This window comes from Clarias gariepinus, chromosome 6, assembly GCF_024256425.1.
Source record: "Clarias gariepinus isolate MV-2021 ecotype Netherlands chromosome 6, CGAR_prim_01v2, whole genome shotgun sequence".
Lineage (NCBI taxonomy): Eukaryota > Metazoa > Chordata > Actinopteri > Siluriformes > Clariidae > Clarias > Clarias gariepinus.
The window spans coordinates 32,820,304-32,842,300 of NC_071105.1; positions in this window are offsets into that span (position 1 = coordinate 32,820,304).

Genomic DNA, 21,997 nt, shown 5'->3' on the forward strand with positions numbered 1-21,997 from the left:
TCCCGATCGATTGCACTCCTTCACAGATTGTTTCAGCTTCATCTTGTCAAATCCCAGCCTTTACAATACCAAGAGGAAGCCAAGGTCTGAGATCAGTGAGCAAGGCCCATCTTCTGCCATCTCCCTGTTGCGGGATGGTCTCTTTCAATGCCTCTTCAGACAACTTAAAATGTATCTTTAAAAAGAATGGATTTTTCCCCTTTCCTCCACCTAAAGCTCTCACATTCCAGCATATGAATCAGTACGCCAAATGATGCAACACACACCCCCGGGCCTCCAAGATACCATCAAACGAACACACTCCTTTCCCTACATCTTACTACTTTTTTATTAAAAACATCGATCTAACACACTCCACGCTCCTGAACTATGTTCCGGTGAGGATTTAGTGTGTTAATGTGAGGATCAATATAGAGTAGGATCACGCCTCTTCTTTTTTTCTTGCTTATTTATTCGTGTGCCTTTTTTTTTTTTTTTTTGGAGGATTTTTAAATTTTGGAAGAAGAACAGAACATTTTACCGGACAGGTGCTCAACAATGTCAATGCAGACAGGAAAGGAAGAAAAAAAGACAGTCAGAAGTAACCCATATGGGAACATCACTCTGTCTATAGCATCCCACATGTCTCCCTTGGGGTTTGGGCCTCCTTTTGGACACTCCACCAGCGTGAAAGCGGAAACACCTGATGTAAGCCGCCTTTTCTCACGGTAAAAAAAAAAGTTTTCCTGCTGTATATTTTAATACAAGTGTATTTTATATTCTATATGTTCCATCTATACTATATGGCCCAAAGGTGTGTGGACACCAAATCGTCATATCTATACTTAGCCCTTCCTTAAGTTGTTGCCGCAAATTCAGAAATATCTTTTCTTAATAAGAATATCAACACTAAATTTAAGGTTGTCTCATTTAAGTTAAACTTTCTATGTTTACAATCGTAAAGCCTTTTCTGTCAAAAGTATCACAGAAGTTACCCCACATATACACACACACACAAACCACAAAGGTAAGTAAAAAAATAATCATAACTTTGGCTATAGAATTTATTTAAATTAACTTTAAGAAAAGACAAATGCATCATTTTTCAACATAATCCCCTTGCTTTTTGATATGAGACAAGCTTTTGTATTCCCTCATTAAATTGTTTTAGGATGAGCTGCCAGCCACGAATGCACCGCTGTCTTCACTTCACTCATCGGAAGTGAATCTTCATCCTCTGTTTTCAGATGTCCAAGCAGGTTAAAGAATGATGCAGCAAGTTCAGGACTATAGGGAGGATGCTTTAACACCTAAAAAGAAAGTTTTTGCAGATTGTCGACAGTGTAGGCAGAAGTGTGCGTACTTGCATTGTCATGAAAGATGACAACGCCCTTAAATAGCAGAAATTGAGCGTGGCTGAAAATTGAACCTGGACCCTGAAGGTGCAAGGCGACAGTGCTAACCACTACATCACTGTGTGTAGGTAAACCATATCTAGTGAAATGTAAATCAATAAATATAAATATGTATACAGTGGAACCTTTGATTGCGAGTATTGCAGTTTGCGAGTGTTTCACAAGACGAGCAAAGATTTTTAATAAATTTCAACTTAAAAAAACAAGCAAGTCTTGGTTTACGAGTACCGAGTATTATGTAGCACGCTTCTTGTTTTGACGCAGAGCATCATGTGATCACAACTGAGCCAATGTTTTTTCTCTTGCTTGCACTGTGGAATTTTGGGTAATCGACTCCCCTGCTCGGTCTTAGTGCACATCTCCTCCTGGCATAATTATATTCAAATTTATTTATATAACCCTTTTAACAATGGTCATTGTCTCAAAGCAGCTTCACAAAAATGAAAAGGAAATTTAAAAAGAAAATTTATGGAAGTGTGTATGTGTGAGAAAAATGTGTCTAATGAGACTGTCTCTGATGAGCAAGTCAAGGGTGAAAAAAGGAAAAACAAGTGGCAAGGAAAAACTCCCTGAGATGGCAATAGGAAGAAACATTGAAAGGAACCAGACTCAACAGGGAACCCATCCTCATTTTGGTGATTTATATAATTGATATGTAATGATATATAATTATGAAAGTTAGCCGCAGTAAGACGGAATACATGTGTGTGAATGAGAGGAACCCAAGAGGAACGGTGAGGATACAGAGAGCAGAGGTAAAGAGGGTGCAGGACTTTAAGTACTTAGGGTCAACAGTCCAGAGCAATGGAGAGTGTGAAAAGGAGGTGAAGAGGTAATTTGGAATGGGTGGAGAAAAGTTGCAGGTGTGTTGTGCGATAAAAGGGTATCAGCGAAAATAGAAGGACAGTGGTGAGACCAGCGATGCTCTATGGCTTAGAGACAGTGGCACTGAAGAAAAGACAGGAGGCAGAGCTAGAGATAGCAGAGCTGAAGATGTTGAGGTTCTCCTTGGGAGTGACAAGGATGGATAGGATCAAGAATGAGTTCATCAGAGAGAAACAAATTATATGATATGTTTTGGAGATAAAATCAGAGAGGCCAGATTGAGGTGGTTTGGACATGTTCAGAGGAGAGCTGGTGAATATATTGGTAGAAGGATGCTGAGGTTTGAACTGCCAGGCAGGAGGTCTAGAGGACAACCAAAGAGGAGATTTATGGATGCAGTGAGAGAGGACATAAAGTTAGTTGGTGTGAGAGAAGAGGATGCAGAGTATAGGGTTAGATGGAGGCAGATGATTCGCTGTGGTGACCCCTGAAAGGGAACAGCCAAAAGACAAAGAAGGATAGAAATTATATAACATCATGTGTGTTATGCAGCTAAATGTTCAATCTAACAGAAAGTATTTAAATTAACATGAAGTCAGTTCAGCATAGGGACGAGTCAGCAGGTGCAGAGGGCAGATGGGGTCTGGATCACTGGGAGCACAGGAGCAGCATGTGTAGCTCCAAACCATCATGAAGCAGAATCCAGCTGGAGCTGGTCCTTCTCTGGATGCCTCAGGATCCTCGCAGGGTTGGCCTTAGTCTACTGAAGCTGGCACAATCTCCAGATGCCTCGGCATGGGTAGAAAAATAGAAAACAGATGGAAAGAATTAGCATAGTTGCCATCCAGGATAGATGTACTGGAGTATGAGGTTATGGGATGAATTACGTGTATGCCAGATTAAGGAGATGTGTCTTATGTCTACTTTTAAACTGATCAACATCCGTGCATGCGTACACTGTTTACTATGTCACTTTGACCATGTGTGTTTTTGTGAAACAGATTTTGTTTTATGTTTGTAAACGTGTTTGTAAGCGTGTATGTACAGCACGCGGTTACTGTTTCCTATAACACACGTGTGCGCACGTGTAAAGCAAAAGAAAGTCTCATTAGAGAAGTTAAAGATCCATTTTGTCCCTCTCTGTATTATCCTGTAGTTATGTGGTATACGTAATTTAACACTGTGCCCCTTTAAACTCTCTCGCCTTTACAAGATCCACCCCCTCTCGCCGTCCTCTCGGCTTCACACACACACACACACACACACACTCTGCTCTACACAGTAACCCTGCTCTGTCGCGATTCTTTCCAAAGGTAAAGTGCAGGTTCATTTGTTTGTTTGTTTGTTTTACTTTATAGCATTGATTCCGTTTCATTAGCGATGTTCCTTGCTAATTTTTCCAATAAAACAGTCTTTCCGTTAGTGTGTGTGTGAAAGCTCTAATAAGAGAAAGGTGTACTGTTTAAGAAGAGAAGAGGGAGAGGGGGAGGGGCTGATTCCTCCTCTCTTCTTACTTTAGCTTCACACACATATACAAACACCCACACACACACACCTGCGCACATAAATGGAAACACTTATTTGTCTGGATTTTTTTTTAATGTTTTTTTCTTTCTTTCTTTCTTTTTTTTTTTTACTTATTTTTATGTATTTATGTTTTGGCCTGTGGAATGAATTATTTGAGTTTTCATTATTTCTTATGGGAAATTTTGCTTTGCCCACTTCTAAGTGCTCGTAATCGTAATCCAAGGTTCCTCTGTACCTATACAGTATTTGTATGGTTATTTGGATGTTAATGTGGTGGGAAAAACCCAGGGAAAAAAAGGCAAATTTCTTCTAGAAAAAAAATCTAGAAATTCACTGGAAAGGGACTAACAACACATCCCTGAACCCTTGCATCCTTAGCTTAACTGTACTTGGATTGGAGTTTGCCTCTGTCACATGAATAAATGTGAATGCTGAAAGGCATTTTCATTCAGAGCAGACTACGTTTGATAAATGCCAAAATTACATTTGCAGACATAAGGGAGTAGATGTTGTTTTAAAGATGTGAATCCTTATGGTCACAAACCACATGTTGACCATATGTTATGTACTTGCATATAAAAAAAAAAACATAAAATATACATACTTGGTGTAAAAGTTCTATAGTCGAAGTCTATTATGTGGTTGTTTAAAATTTTTATATTTATAACAAATTTGGCACAGCATGCACGAAGGCCCTTTTATGGTATTTTCATTGAGTCAGATATATACAATACAACTTAAATTGGTTTTAACATCAATTTATAGAAGTCTTAAGACTAAACCAGAGGTCACACTTGACTGGAAAAATCAAACAGTTATGGAAATGTAACTGTAAGCAACAGGCAACCATAATATCATATTCAGTCCTAAATTGGTAGTGGTTCATCTCTCAGATTCAAAGAAGTTCACCTCGATAAAACCAGTGCAAAGTGGATTTAACCGGTATCGAAAGTGATTTCTTTTTTCCTGTTCCCATGTGTTTCCTATTCAAGCAAACTGGCTTTTTATCTCCAGGGACATTTTATTCACATTACATCTGATTGTTAAGACCAAATGAAAAATGATGGAAAAATAAAAAAACAATGCACACAAAGCTGAAATCTTTATAAGAAGTACTTCACCACACACACCTTGTGTTTCTTACCTACTCATCAACCACATCATATGTACAGCAATAGTTCTGATGCATTGTTGATGATGAAAGCATGACCAATATGTAACATGACTTCAGTCGGATGACATATAGACATGATGTGTGTGATGTGTGTACTTGTGTGTCTGTCGGTCTATTGGTTACAGGTGCTACTGTTCTAAAATTCTACCACTACCAACATCTGGAGGTCATATACTGTACGCCCAGCAGACATCCTGAGCTTAGACGTTCTTATGATTAACAGCATGCAGTGATAAAGTATGTGTGCACATATGGGGCTTTATACACTTCATGAACTGCTGAAAAAAATTACGCATACATAAACATACATCATGCATGGGAGAAAGAGGAAAAAATGAGTGGGTTTTGTTTTTTATGCTACAACAAAATGGCAGAAAAATTTCACTATTAAGGGATGATATTTAAATTTCAATATTTGATCCCATGCCCTAGTTATAGCAGTCCAACATACAGTACGTTAAGACTTTAAGCATTATTAGGGTTTACCCTTTTTAAAAACCTGGAGGGATAGTGCTGAACCATGGAAATAAATCAGAAACGGAGATTGCTTAAATGTATGGCAAAGTTGCATCGTGGAAAATCCTAAGTAGAAATCAGAGCTTTGTTAATAGTAAACGTAAGAGCATTTTTACACACACACAATGTGACAAGATATTACAGGATTGGCATCAATCAGCTGTGTGGAGAAACCACCAAAGAAAAACGCTTGTTTGTGAAGCTAACTGACAAAAGGCTTAAAGTTTTTAGAGAGCATAAAAATTGGACTTTGGAGCAATGGAAAAATGGTAATGTGGTCTGATGAGTCCAGATTGACCCTATTTTAGAGTGATGTAATGTGCATCAGGGTAAGAAGGTAAACACATGAAGTTGCTTCAGTTGCGGTCATAGGCTCAGCAATGTTATGTGCAGTGTTGGGGACTGTAATGTTGGAGGACGTTACTTTTTAAAATAACTAATTACATTACAAAATTAATATAATTAAAAAGTAATCAGTTACATTACAGCGTTACTTTCTGATAAAAGTAACTAGTTAGAATACTTTTCCATTGCACAAAATGAAAACACCTTTGTCATTCCTTATGCATGTTGTTTTGGTTAAGACCTTTATAATTATTCTACTATCATCACTCAGTGAAGTTTAGCCTATAATCAGTTAACTATTAATACTGTACCCCTATCTCACCTACGCGGTGGCCGGAAGTACAGTTCATTATGATTTACCACAAGTTTTGCCGCTGTGATTAGGTTTCCATTTTTCCATGTACAATAACGAACTGGAAATGACTGCTGTCCGGCTCACGGATTGCATAAATTGTCTGAATAACGGATTACATTTTTTAAAAAGTAACTAAATAACTGAGTACTTAAATGGCGGACCTAATGCGTTAGATTACTTGTTACATCAAAAAAGTAATCCAAGTACTCTACTTTGTAACGCGTTACACCCAACACTGGTTATGTGGCAATAAAATGAAGTCAGGTGATGATTTTCCTGGTGGCACAGGCATATTCCAGAACTCAAATTTTGGAAAGTCCTTCTGGGAGCAGGAGAAATCATTTTCATGCATAAACTGCCCACCACAATGGGCACCATAATTAAAGCTAAAGACAGTCAAATAAAATATTTTTGGGAGCCCAGCAGTGGAGTGACATTTTATTTTTGTATTATCCCCAAAACAAGAAAAAACACAAACCCATTTTTTCATCAAACCTTTCCTCTATCTATAAACTTGAAGGAGCTGTAATGTTTATCACAAGAAGAGACCCAGGGACCTCAGGTAAGATTTTTAAAATGTTTATTGTAAAATTATGTATAAAGATGGTGCAGGAATATTTAAGCAAGTAGGGAATGGGTAGCTGAAATTTTCTTGCAGGCTGATGTTGCTGGATTGGAGGTTTGAGGCTGAAGGCCCAGGTGAGGTGAGGTTGGAAAAATTGATGAGGTTGTGGGAAGGCTGTAGCACTTTACAGTGATCTGGTGCTGCGGCTAAATACAGGCAGGGCAAGATGGTAGGATAACAGATAGATGGCTTCTAGGAGCTTAAGCAGACAGACAGAAACAAACTCTAAATCCACAGGGTAAACAGTGGTCAGAAATCAAGTAAACAACTATATCAACAAACAGTTAACGAAAAGTTAGGTATCCATTAGATATAAGGCAGAGGCAGAGTTCAAACCTGACTGGGCAGGAATTTTACTGAGACGAACAGGCAGACATACAGTATTTGAAGAGTTACCAACAAGGAGCATGGTCCAAACCAACCAGAGTCAGATTCACAGGCAGATTCAGAAACAAAATCAAGGCTGGAGAGTTTGAAAATGATGTGAAGAGTCAATCTGGCAGGGTGAACTGTGACTGTGGAATTTATAGAGCAGAAAGGCAGGTTAAATGGAAACGTGTTTAGAATGGCAACAGAAAAAAAATGATGGGGTGAACTGCAACTCTAGGGTGAGTAAACCATCAACCAGGACTGGATTTTGACAGAAATGAACTGCAACTGCAACTGGTAATTTAGCTATCTATAGGGTTATTATTGGTACAAATGGTAATGCAGAAATATCTTAATTGTCTCTATGGTTGATGTGATGCATGGTTTAGATGTTTACTGCATCACATCATAACCAAGACATACTTAAATTTGACATACCAGACATACACTGGGCTATAAGGGTCTGTCAGGTCTTAATGCAAATCAGCCCAGAAAATCATAACACAAACATATGTCAAGAAAGATCTATGTCACTTAACTTTAACATGGACAAAATGTACACAAATGGCTTTAATTCCACAGCTGATGCCTATTAGAACAAGGATTTGGAAATTATGCAGATTTATGTCAGATGGCATGAAGGACTTTTCAGGTGTCATGCGGAATGATATATGATCAGATATTAAGAAATATTTTATGCTCGTAAAACCTTTACCACATGTACCTTTCAAAAACAGAGCTGTGTACACGTATGATTTCTATCATGGTCAGTATCCATTGGTTTTCCTAGAGGAATGTTCACTCCACCTTTCCTTCTCATTCCCCCTTCATTTTAAAATAATTTTCTTTTCATCACTCTTGCTTTTTCTGTTTCTCCCTAACCTTTTCATTATCCACCCACCTTCAATGTTTGTGTGTGTGTGTGTGTGTGTGTGTGTGTGTGTTACTTTGTTGAGGATTATAGCTTTATGACGTACAGGGGAGCCCTGCTGTGAGAATCTGAGTGTGTCTACTCTCTATTAAACTCCTCTGTCAGGTTTTTCTGTCTGCTAACAGACCTCTTAAGAGCACATGTCAGCTAAAAAGAAAGACGTGTAAGTGAATCCTAATGACTCAATTTACTGTGAGGATGTTATATTTAAAATATTTGATTTTATTGTATTTAGTTATTTTTTTTTTCTAGGGCTCAATATATTTTGTTCTTTTATTCTCTTTTAGTTTCTAATGTTCACAAAACTGTTTATAATTTCAATTCTACTTGACATTTTGATATAATTTATTACATACTGCCAAAGTTTCATTCCATTCTGTCCAGCTAGTTTTGCGTGATGCTGTGACAAAATTGGGTGGACAGACAGTCATACAGACAGAATTTTTCTTTACCAAGACTGGTTTCGGGTCCTCTAATGTAAAAAAACTTAAAGATATCATTGAAAGAGCAAATTCTGACTGATCTACTGACAAAATTTATTTTTTATATTTATATGGATAAGTCATATTGATTTTAATGACTGTAAGAACTAGCCGTTGGCTAACATGGTTACTCTTACAGGTTCTGTGGGAATTTTTAACTTTTAATAAAAGGTCATGATATATACCGACAAAGCTAGTCAACTAGGTCACACTAAGTAACCTTTGTAATGATTCTCAGGGTTTATTTCTTAGCACATCTTTGTTACCAAGATAAGATTACCACCTAGATAACATGAGGTGACCTGACAGAATTTTTTAATGTAGTTGCAATTCATAACAAAATAATTCTAATCTTCTCTCTAATGCTAGTTAACTAGCTAACAGGATGGTTTGCTTCTTACCTAAAAGATAGGTCATATGAGGTAACATGGAGGGGATCTACATCTGCCCCACGTAGACTCTCTACTGGTGTCCCGCAGGGCTCAGTACTTGGTCCTCTTCTGTTCTCCCTCTATACCCGGTCTCTTGGTAAGGTCATATCATCGCATGGATTCTCATACCACTGTTATGCAGACGACACCCAACTTGTTCTCTCCTTTCCTCCCTCTGACACTCAGGTTTCCACCCGGATCTCAGCATGTCTGGCAGACATCTCATTTTGGATGGCTGCTCATCAGCTGAAGCTCAATCTCAGTAAAACCGAACTGTTGTTTATCCCTTGTGACTCATCTCCAGGTCAAGACCTTGTGATATCCATGGACAACAACCAAATCACTCCTTCACCCACCGCTCGCAATCTTGGGGTAACCGTGGACAATCATTTGTCATTTTCCCCACACATTGCTAACCTTACTCGCTCTTGTCGATTTCTTCTTTACAATATCAGAAGAATTCGCCTATTTCTTTCTTCAAAGGCTACTCAGGTGCTTGTTCAGTCCCTTGTTATTTCAAGACTGGACTACTGCAACTCACTCCTGGCAGGCCTGCCTCTGTCCACGATTCGTCCTCTGCAACTGATCCAGAATGCAGCAGCACGTCTTGTTTTTAACCTCCCCAAGTTCTCCCACACCACCCCACTCCTCCGCTCCCTGCACTGGCTTCCTGTAGCTGCCCGCATCAAATTCAAAACACTGATGCTTGCCTACAAAGCTAAAAATGGCCCAGCACCCACTTACCTCTCTGCGCTAATTACACCACGCACTGCACCACGTTCCCTCCGATCCTCCAGCACTGCTCGCCTCATTCCACCATCTCTCAGGGATCGAGGGCGGCATTCATCCAGGCTCTTTTCTGTGCTGGCACCTAGGTGGTGTAATGAACTTCCTCTAGATGTCCGTACATCAGAGACTTTGAATATCTTTAAACGACGACTCAAGACTCATCTGTTTCTCCAGTACTTGGACTAACCCCCCCGAAAAAAAAAAAAAAAAAAAACTCTTCTTAGTTGTGTTGGACTAATGGCACTTAGTTATTAACCTAGTTAACCCAGTGTAAGTATGTATCCAATTATGTAAACATTAAAGCACTTTTTGTAAGTCGCTCTGGATAACAGCGTCTGCCAAATGCCTAAATGTTATGTAAATGTAACTAACATTTACAGTACACACAAAGCTAGACAGCTAGCTAACATGAGGTAACTCATCTGGGTCACTTCTGGGATGATTTCTAACTGGTAATAAAAATATATAATATTTTCAAATAATGGTATCCTGCTATGGGTTGTAACATGAAGGAATCTGACAGGATTTTTGAAAGGACTAAAACCAAAATAAAAGTTTTATAAATTTACTGAAAAAGCTAGTCAGCTAGCTAACACACTGTGTATTTCTGAAAATGTATAATCTTTACAGTACATCATACTAGCCAGAAAGCTAACATTAGGTAACCTATGACAGGTTTAATTCTTTAAAAGGAGGATATATATTTATAATCCTCTCTGCTAATACTAGCTGATTAGTCAGTGTGACTAATAATGTTTAACCTTTGTTTGTCATATATACATTATTGCACAGTGAAATTCTGTATTGTTCTTGTTAGTAGGCTGGGGTCAAAGTGCAGGGTCAGCCATTAGCCCCTGGAGCAGACATGAGACACTGAATGAGATTTTCTCAATCTTTTCAAATGTGTCTCAAACATGGCTCATTACCTCTAAATCTAAGAGATAGTTCATATCAGTGTTTCCCCACACATAAAGTATACAGTACTTGTAAACTGTGCATTTTTCTGATATGTTCTGATATGATCGTTTTGTAGCAAAACTAAAACTAAACTAGCAAAACTAAGCAAAATTTTTGCTCAGTCATGTGTGTATAGTTAGTTAAAATGAAACAAAATTTAGTTCTTTATATTAAAGAATATATTCTGCTTAAAAATGTCACTCTATATTGCACAAACCTGACTCGTGTACAGTATATTTATTAAAACATAATGCAAAGAATGGCTAAAAATGCTTTGGGGTTTAAGGGCTGGGGTTCTCTGACAAACAGTGCCATCTACACTAAAGAGTGTTTAGTACTTTAAACTTCATCTTACTCTTCACATACGGGTAGATGGAAGGGAGGGTCAGTAGGTTGGATCTCTAAAATGAGGTTATTTAGATATGTAGGTTGGTAACAACTAGTCAGTTATAAAATTGCTTTGTAATAGATAAATGTTTTATTACAAAATCTAGCTTGTTTATTTAAAAAAATAAAAATAAAAAACACAGATACACCCAGGTGTCCCTTTTACGAATGTGTACACCTTAATGAATTTATTATAATTAAACTGGCAAATGTCAATCTTACTTTACATTCTGTACAAATGTCATTATAAGTAAAAAACTAAAATACAATAAACAGAATATTTTTTATCGAGAAGTTAAGCAATGAGATAATGTTTGTGTTCAATGATTATCTGTATACTGTACACTTATCATTTAAAACCAAACCTATTTTTGATTATACATTTATGACTGAATGTTTAACATTTTCTCATGGCCACCCGAATTAAGCCTACAGTACAGATATAGTCTAATAAAGACATAATTTCCCACAATTTCTCCCACACATGCTCTAAGCCTGCAGATGTTTAAGTGTCCAGAGTGTTAGAGAAGTGTGCAGGCCTCGGAGTCAAGTCAGGAAAAAACATTTATCCATCATTCATCCTGGCCTATAGGTGGCGGTAGCGCACCACCTACTAGATAAAAATGTAGAAAAGGCCAAGAAGGCAAAGCGGACGGTGAAGGTGGGTTTTACTTTTTCGCCCCGAATTTTAAAATGAATTATTATTGACAAGGAGTCAAAATGTAAGTTAAAACCACATAGTCTGTGGTAAAACTGTGGTATACTTAGCTGAAATTTACACAGCTTACGTTTGTGCTTAAATTGCAAAAGGAATTCAAATGCTACCTGTGGGTGGTTTAGCATGTGGATTAGCATATCTAGGTAACTAACACTTGTGAGGTTGATTTATTGGTTTATTTATTTTTTTAATTGGTAAAAATCAGTCACCTGGGTACAGTATTGTTGCGTTCTTCACAGCTAAGAAGGAACTTGGAGAGATGAGTGAGCTTCCTTGCTGCCCAATGCAAATGGCTGGGAGTACTTTATTAAGCACAGCACTAGATAGCATGAACAGCACATTCAATTTAGCCTCAGCACGAAATCAACAGTCAATAGAACACACCCACCTAACACACACACACACAACCTGGCCGAAGCCACTAACCCAAACACCTTTCCCCAACAGAGTGAACACACAACAACCCCCTCCCGCAAAGCATGATGGTTGTCAGTCGAAAACCCCGCCCACGCCACACTGCCCCCACCCGAGCTGTGACCGTCTCCGGTCACCATGGCGAACTCAGTCTTGGAGGCGTGACGGTGTCTTTTTGCGGGGTAAGGAGGGGCGCAACCCTCTCCCTGAGGCGGACCGCCAAGTGTTTGCGCGCCAACTCGTGGACACGGAATACTTTGTCTTTTAGAGAACAAAATTAATCCAACCCAGGCTTCGTGGGTAAATCCAATTGTGGAGGTGGCCCGAACACAAGGTCCACGGGCATGTGCAACTCGCAGCCGAACATTAACGCAGCTGGCGTCAGCTGTGAGGACTCCTGCACTGCTGTGCGATATGCCCAAAGCATGAGAGGCAAATGTTCGTCCCAATCCTTCTGCCGGTCGCTGGTAAGCATGGCGAGTTGGCTGGTGAGCGTCCAATTGAAACGTTCCACGAGGCCGTCACTTTGCGGATGAAGGGGTGTGGTGCGGGTCTTTTTCACCCCGAGGCGCTCGCACACCGCTGAAAATATTCGCCAGCGCCGCACGGCCGTTCCCAGTGGCGGTAGAGTAAACCTTCCCGCAACGCTAGTCGGTTAAACTGCGAGTGGAGAGCTTTTACCTCTAGTCCCAGGTGAGCGACCGCGGTATAATCCGGTCTCCGGCCCACTTTAACCCAACCTAGTACCTGCTGCAGCGCCGGATCCTTCTCCTGCTTGGCAATTAGCTGATCACAGTCTAGCTGTGGCACAGGTGAAACAACTACAGGCGGTGGTTTAGACGACGCAGTAACTCGGCTGCACGCCGGCTTGGACGGCTGATTACCGACGGGGGCTCCGGAGGACTGCGCAGGGAGAATGTTCTGATTCAAGGGGTTCGGAGAGTGTTCGATGCCGCAACCACCCACGCGCTCTTCCACCCACTTGCAGTACCAACAACGCTCTTTGCTGCACGGCCGGCGGAATAAAGCATCGGCGTTAGCATCCAATTTTCCCGCTTGGTGCTGAACGGTAAAATTGTAGACCTGCAATCCCTTGAGCCAGCGCGCTAACTGCCCCTCGGGCTCTTTAAAACTAAGCAGCCACACCAGCGAAGCGTGATCGGTCCGCAGCAAGAATCATTGCCCGTATAAATACGGCCTAAAATGTTTAAGAGCCGCAATGACCACTAGCAGCTCGCGCTGCGTGACGCAGTAATTCCTCTCCGGTCCAGACAACGCGCAGCTGAAGTAGGCGATAGCTCGCTTTTTGCCCCTCGGAAACCTGAGACAGGACAACCCCCAGCCCTACATCGCTTGCGTCCGTGTCGAGGATGAACATACGAGATGCGTCAGGATATTCGAGAACGGGCGACGTGACCAGAGCTTCCCGTAACTGAGTGAAAGCACGCGCGTGCACCCTGTCCCATCGAAACGGCTGGTTCTTTTTCGTGAGCCCGTGCAGCGAGCTGGCGATCGTGGCAAAATCCTTCACGAACTGGCGATAGTAAGAGGCTAACTCGAGGAAGGTGCGGAGCTGCGACACGTTTATCGATTTGGGCCAATTATTTACCGCACCAATTTTGGCTGGATCGGTAGCGATCCCACTTCTGACACCAATGTTGCGTTCTTCACCGCTAAGAAGGAACTTGTAGAGAGACGAGTGAGCTTCCTTGCTGCCCAATGCAAATGGCTGGGAGTACTTTATTAAGCACAGCACTAGATAGCATGAACAGCACATTCAATTTAGCCTCATCACGAAATCAACAGTCAATAGATCACACACACCTACTGTAACACACACACACACAACCTGGCCGAAGCCACTAACCCAAACACCTTTCCCCAGAGGGTGAACACACAACAATCCCCTCCTGCAAAGCATGATGGTTGCCAGTCGAAAACCCCGCCCACGCCACAGTATTATTATTATTTCTATACAGGTAAGCTGGAATAAAGTCAGTAGCAGCATTAACCCATGCTAGTAGTTATTATGGTAGTTAATATTAATTAAAAAATAAAAAAGTTTCTCAGCATTATTTTGAATTATTATTGACTACCATAATAATTAAAATAAGTAACTAGTTTACTAGCGTGAGCTTATGCTGCTACTAATTTTATTTTAGCTTACCTGTTTAGTTTTATTGCCATTCTTTTTAAAATATTGTCTTTATAGTTTTATATGTTGTCTGTCTTGATGTCCTTTCCTTTGATTCTTTGTTTTACAAATATGACCCAATATATGTTCAGTGATAATTCAAATAATATGTTTAAATAGGATTGATTTCTGTATTGTTATATTTTTATACTAGTAACTGGTGTTAAAAATTTATCTCTACATTAATAAGTCAATGTAGTACGATGTGGGCTGCTGTGGGCCAGGAAGTCCAGGGCCACTTTTTGGTCCCAGTCCGCCCCTGGAGTGAATTGTAAATTTTCTACACTGTATGCTGTTAATTGAGAATTTTTTATATATTTAATAAAACTAATAATGTCTCATTTGTGTTTTATGCATCCCATTATGTATGACTTTAATCTCATCATGATCTTAAATGGCTCATTTGCTTCTCCTTCAAATGCAGTTCTGTTTCTCATGTACTGTACATCTCAGATTTCTCAAATGTTTCTCAAAAGTATGTCTTCGTTTCTCCAAAGTTGAGTTTAGGAGAAATAGAAAAGACAAAGTCGAGCTTGTAATGAGACAGCTCAACTCAGTCTCATGAGACAACAAAAAGCTCATTCTGAGCAACAAAATTTTGCTATGGGCTGGCGGAGCCAGTGCTTGAACCGCAGACCATACGGTCAGTAAACCATAACACACTGAGCCACCACAGTGTCTAATAATGAACAGTATTTTTAAATGGCAACTCGGCTGCTAACAGCAGATAGATAAAGATGGGTCATAAGTGTTATCTGGACCAATTGGTATAAAGAAGACTTGCTGTTTAATGTGTATGTTTTTTGTGTATTTAAAACGTCTTTTTTATGTTCTACTTGTTGGTGAAATCAAAGTTTTAAATTAGTGTAATTGAGCAACAATCATTACTATCCCCTAACACTTCTCATGTTTGTATCATGTTCATGGAAAGAAAATTAATTTATATCATAATGTATGAGGTTACATTTGTGGTTTTAAAGGTTCTTACTTTTCAGTCTACATGAGAAGTGTAGACTAATAACAGAGAGGAGAGGTTTGAGACTGTAGATAAGATATTTATCTACTTTTTTATCTAGTTTTTGCTTTTATGAACTATTTTTATGGTCTAATACAGCTGTAAGTTTCCTTTTTTTGCTGCAGTGTGTTATGTTGGTTAAAATCTCTAATATACTGTATGCCTTTTACAACATTTTTATTTAAGAAGGCTTTTTAGCTGAATAGCTAGGCAAATAAATGGATACTTCAGAGATTTATTAGGGCTGTATAAATTTGCTTGTGTTAAATTAAAACTAATAAAAAGTTTTACATTAATGATCTTAATGAAATCTCTGCTGTTGTTTATGTAAAGGCATAAAACCCAATGCAATATTTTATAAATCACATTCTTCTCATAGCCGCTTTTCATGTGAGGGCTAAATTCCAATTGACATTTCAAAGGTTACAGTTCTTATAATGAAATAATGTTAACCCAGTGGTCTCGGTGTTTACAATAGTTGCAGTGCCCTTCATGTTCGGGATCTGATCTCACCTCCACTCTGCTTGGGTTTTTTCCAGTTTCCTCCCACAGTCCATAGACCGGAGTTGTAAGCTGATTGTTTTTTCAAGTTGCCCACATATAATGATGATTATGTATTTGAGTGTGATGTGTCCCCTGCCTTGTGCACTAAGCTACCTCGTGTAGACTCCAGACCCTTGTGACCCGTCACTTGACAAAAGGATGAATGAATGTTAAACAGGAGCACAAAAACATGTCAAACATAAAAAATATACTTCCTTAACTGCTCCTGTTTCACAGGATTAGATTAACACTCCTTGGGTCACAGCCTGTCCTCGGGTCCTTCTCAGAATTTGTTTCCGTACTGTGCTGAGAATTGTAAAAAAAAAAATTTCCTTGATGTAGACATCTCTTTTCTGCTTCATGTTCGATATATTTTACTTTTAACATTCAATCTCGAGATACAGTAAAATCCCCTACAGCCAGGTTCTAATAATCGCGTACACCATAACTAATGGAACAGCCATGTAAGTGAGCCTTTGTTAAACAATTCTAGCAAAATTGTCCCAAAGTGGGAAAAGGGAATGAGTTAGAGTAAAGACTTGCCTGGAGCAAAAAGAGACCCACCATGAGAGCAACCCACTCTTTTATTCTTTTTTTTATTATCTCTTTCTGTTCCACTTACTCTTTTTTTTGGACTTCTCTCAGGATCAGCTCAGATGGGGATAGGGACTAAATTTGAATTTACCTGCTGATTGACACATAGTGCTTTATAAAAAGCACAGACTGAAAATGTTGCCATGGTGTTGTCATACTTTACAGCTGGCTAGCATTTTTTTTTTTATTGTTTCCCAATTTATTGTTTATTGCAATGTTAGCTGTTAGGATTGACTCTCATAATTTGTTCTTTAATTCTGTTTAACTTTTGACTTGAACAGCACTTATAAATTTAGGGATGTGCTGCTGTTAGAAATTTTGGAGGCTTAATGGTACCTTCATAATCAGTGACAATGTAGGTTGATGTAATTTGTCAACAAGCTTATATATTCTCTTATTAAAAAATGTTTTACTAACAATAAACAGTTAATGATCGTTTTTTTAAAATCCAATAAAACCTGCAACTGAGGGAAATCCCACTATTGTTAGGATGAGAACACATTCCCAAGCATGCGGAAGTCTACTGAGGAAGTGATGCTTTTAATCTAGTTGGTCTTTGGAAATACAGGAATTAGATCATCAAAAACAAGGTGTTACTCAACATCATCAAAGCATCTCTGGTTTCCAAATTTGCTAATAGGCAACATGACACTTCCTCTTTTGTGTGTGTGTGTGTGTGTGTGTGTATGTGTGTGTGTGTGTGTGTGTGTGTGTGTGTGTGTGTGTGTGTGTGTTGATGATGATAAGCAAGAGGTTAGAGTGACAAAGCGGTGACAGTCTTCTTCCTCTAAACGATGGTCTGCTAACTGTCACCAACACACACACACACACACACACACACCATTCCATCTTTTATCTATTACAAACAAAGTACTCAGGCTTCAAAGTGTATCAGTCAAAGCTTTCTTCCTCTTTTTCCTCTCCTCTATACACAAATCTGCAGACCAGTTTGGCGCCATTGTCCTTCTCTAACCCACTTTCCCAGTGGACTGGTCTGTCTCACACCCTCATCACACATACAGAGAGAGAGAGAGAGAGAAAAATGTTATCCTGATGAACGCTGACCTTGGCATTCACGTCTGCGCTTTGATGCTATTGTTAGTTTTGGCGTATGGTGATGGTGATGACTTTACAACGTGCTTTTAATTGCATTACAGCCTTTTATTCATCTTTTCTATATTGACATTTATTGGAAAGTGTGTTTGTAGCTGCTACAGCATAAGTCATAACGGCAAGTAACTTTTGAAACAGAACATCTACATTAAAGGTAAAAAAAAAAGTGAATAAAAAACTACATTACCTGCCAAAGAAACTGTTGCACACACACTAATATTTCATTGGACCGCAATTATCATTCGCGGTGGCGTTGTTTTAACAACCTTATGCAATATTACAATTATTTATGTACAGAGTTAGATCTTGAATTAATCAAGTAAAGTCTTCTCCAGCATATCACAAAGACACATTTACAATTTGAGTTCTGGAATTTGCCTGTGCCATCAGGGAATGAAATGAAATGAAAAAAAATAATAATAATAGGATACCCTGGTCGTTCAGTACATTCAGGTCGTTTATTTAATTGTCACATAACGTTACTGAGTCTAGACCTGAGCAACTGAATCAACCCCAGATTATAACACAGCCTCCAGAGGCTTGTACAGTGGACACTTTGCATGATGGTTGCATCACGTCATGTGTTTTCCTTCTTACCCTGACACACCCATCACTCTGGAATAGGATCAATCTGAACTCATCAGACCACATGACCTTTTTCTATTGCTCCAAAGTACAATATTTTTTACTTCCTAACAAATTGAAGTTTGCTAATAATAATCTTTTTTCCATGGCCACACAATTATATCTTTAAACATGGTTGTTAAAGTAATAAGAAGTCTTCAAGAGTTTAAATAATTGTTGCCAATTAAAACCTATTGATCACTTCAGCAATTATTCAATTATAGACGCTGAGGGATTTACTTATTAATTTTTTTTAAGCCCCTTTATTTTGACCAGGCAGTGTATAATGTGTCAATCTTTGTAGCAATAACTCAGGTCCACATCGCACCAGCTCTTCATACACGATTTTCCTGTAACTGCACAACCATCTGGTTTTATTTTTCACTTACACAACATTGCGAGTCAAACAGATCTCGATCAACCTAGAAAGAAATAGTTCATCCAAGAAACTTACAAACGGCCTCAGCCAGCCAGCACGTGTGGTGTCTGAGGTTTGTGTCTTGAGCTTTGCCGGACCTACATGGTAATGTAGCTATCAAGTAAGGAAAGCTTACAGGCTCTAGTTTATCATCATGCAAACTGCAGGCTTAAATTATCACATGCTCGCCTCAAACCACAATGGGTTGCTCAGTAATGTCTCTTATGTGGTTTCTGACTTCTATAAAAATGGACAAAAGGATGTTGCCTGGCTAAAACAATCATAGCAGACATCTTGAAACCAGAATAAACGTCTTTCTTAAGACATAGTGTAGTTCGGAATTACGGATTCGCGTTTATACAAGCATCTCTCCCTCTCTCTTTCTTTCTCTTTCAAACACGCACAAAATATCAAACTGTCTTTGTGAAGAATGTAATGCAAAGTAATGCTAGGCCTCTTTAAAACCTCTGTACCCAAAAAATATTTTCGCTCTTTTAGTGTTTAAAATGCTATTTGTTTTTAAAGGAAGCAGTTTTCTTTATTCATGCATGAAATAAAAGTGTGCCAAACATTCCCAAAATGTCTAATGTATTTCTTTAATAATTGAGACATTTGCCCCCCCCGAAGAAAAAGAATAAGAGAAAAGAAAAGAAAAAAGAGCATCTCTCTCTCTATGTCTGGCCTGCACCCTGTGCACTGCTCAAATTGACTTAATTAGCATGTGTGTGTGTGTGTGTGTGCATGTGTTTGTGTGTGTGTAAATAGTTCACACAGGCCAGATGTCGTTTGAAGTTCACACATCTCCACTTTGTGGCTGACAACAAATAGCACACTTTTATTCCATGCTGGACATTTGATATTTTCACATGTGATTCTTCTCCATTTTTTTTTTTTTTGCTGCTTTCACTATAGCCAGAGGGAAGAAGAAGACAAACTTTTCTCTTTCCATCTCTCTCTAATCCCGCTGGACATCTAACTCCACAAGGGTCAGCCTTACTGATGCTGATTTTGAAGCTGTCTACAAAGGGGCGCTACACAGAGACGGGCCAAGCAGGAAGTCATTTGGGGGAGTTTGATATGGCTAAAACTGGAGCTGAAACAACATGTGGACAGACGCAGAGATGCAAAACGGAACAAAAGCGTTTGGTGCAGACGAGCTGATTCAGAATTTAAGATAGACAGACAGAAAAGTAGATAGAGATCAAAGTTCATCACTGAATATACAATGACTGACCAGAAGGATATGAGTTCAAATCCCAGAACTGAAACAAAATTAGTATATATACCAGACCTATAAAAACCCAAAGTGGGAAAACAGCTGAAATGTCCCCTTTTAGAAAATATTCAACTGTTTTATATTGTTATGTTATTCCTCCGTCATTATTGTTATTATAATTTTTTTTTTAATATATATAATGTGCATGTTGCTGGGTGGTACCCCTGAAACACCATATCCATTATAAGCAATCTTATAATGTGAAAAAAGAATGTGAAAAAGGAAGGACAGGGATTAGAAATGTGTTATGACGTCAAAGGTCATTGGATCTGACCGACGGCCAGGACCTCTCTACGCATTAATCTGATGAGGATGAGGGTGGATTTCTGTAATCTGATGAGCTGACAGTCCTGTTTTTCCGGGTAAAGGTTTGAGCTAGGGAGTGAAGAGATGATTTAAGATAACACTTGGGGAAAGGTACCAGTGCAAAAGTTCCAAGATTTTGCAATTTTGCAATACAAGGAGATAAGAAAAGAGAGAAAGAGAGAGAGAGAGAGAGAGAGAGAGGGAGAGAGAGAGAGAACATTATAAGGCTATGACTTCCAGGTGGTGAGCCATCACGTCCCACGCAGATGGTGCTGCCGATTATCGGAATGAGAAACAGAATGCGGACGTGGAAGGTCAAAAAAAGGAGTGTACAAAAATCAGATAAATCAACACAAATCTCTTTTGAGGCATGGAGGCCACGTTCTCCAGAACAAACAAAAAATAATAATCTAGACTGAGATAACAGAACAACTTTTAGACATGAAGTTTATGCAACTCTCTCTCTCTCTCTCGCTCTCTCAAATGAGATGCTAAAATTACCTCTCTGTTGAAGAACACAGAGACCACCTTGGGTTTGGAACGTATGCAAGGCGTGGCCTCTGTGCCTGTCAGTTCCAGTAAAAGAGGTGTGGCCTCTGTCAGTGCCAGTGAAGGAAGCATGGCATCTGTGGCTGTGAGTTTTTCTGAAAAAAGTGTTGCCTCATGCCTATCAGTTGCAGTGACAGGGATGTGGGCTCAGTTCAAGTACAGAAGGTGTATGTGTTTCTCAATTCAAATAAAACTCTCACTAAAAGAGGTGTGGCCCCTGTCAGTGCCAGTGAAAGAGGTGTGGCCGCGGTCAGTGCTGGAAAACGATGTGTTATTTACAGTGAAAGAAGCCTCTGTCAGTCCCAATAAAACAGGGGTGTGGCCTCTGTCAATATTAGTGAAAGGGGTGTGGCCTCTAGCAATCTCAGTTATAGAGGCGTAGGCTTTGTGAGTCTCACCAAAAGGAGTCTGGCCTTTTTCAAATTTAATAAAAGAGAGGTATGACCTCTGTCTGTCTCAGTGAAAGGAGTGTGGCCTTTTTCACACTCAGTAAAAGAGTTGTGGTCTCTGTCATTCCCAATTAATGAGCTTACCCAATTAATGAGCTAATTGGTCTTACCAAAATAGGTGAAATAGTTGTGACCTCTTTCATCCACAGTGCAAGAGGTGCGGCCTCCGTCATTCCCAGTGAACGAAGTGTGGGATTTATCAGGTCTGATAGAAGAGGTGTGGCCTCTTTATTGCCAGTGAAAGAGGTGTGGTTTTTAAATATCTCAGTAATGGATATGAGTTCTTTGTTGAACTATATGTATCGCTCCACATCACAGGTATTGTAATGATTGCTATTTACACTAACTGATGGTCACATAATGGGTGAAAGTAACTCGGTACAGGTCGCAGTACTGAGGAGAGAGCAACTGCCTGCTAAAATCCACATTCAAAACCAGTCATGGAGGCACTTTCAACAAAAAAAAAAAAAAACACATCAGAGCATGTTTTGTCATCTTAAAGAACACTTTGTATTCTTTCCACTTAATAATTGTTTCTAAGTAATTCCGAATTCCCTCCATGTTGTTTTATTCATGTCTAAGGTAAACTACACAGTTAATTATCTTGTAACATAAGGCCGAATCCCAAATCCCTCCCTAAGATCACTACTTGGTTTAAGGGACAAGTGGATTGTACA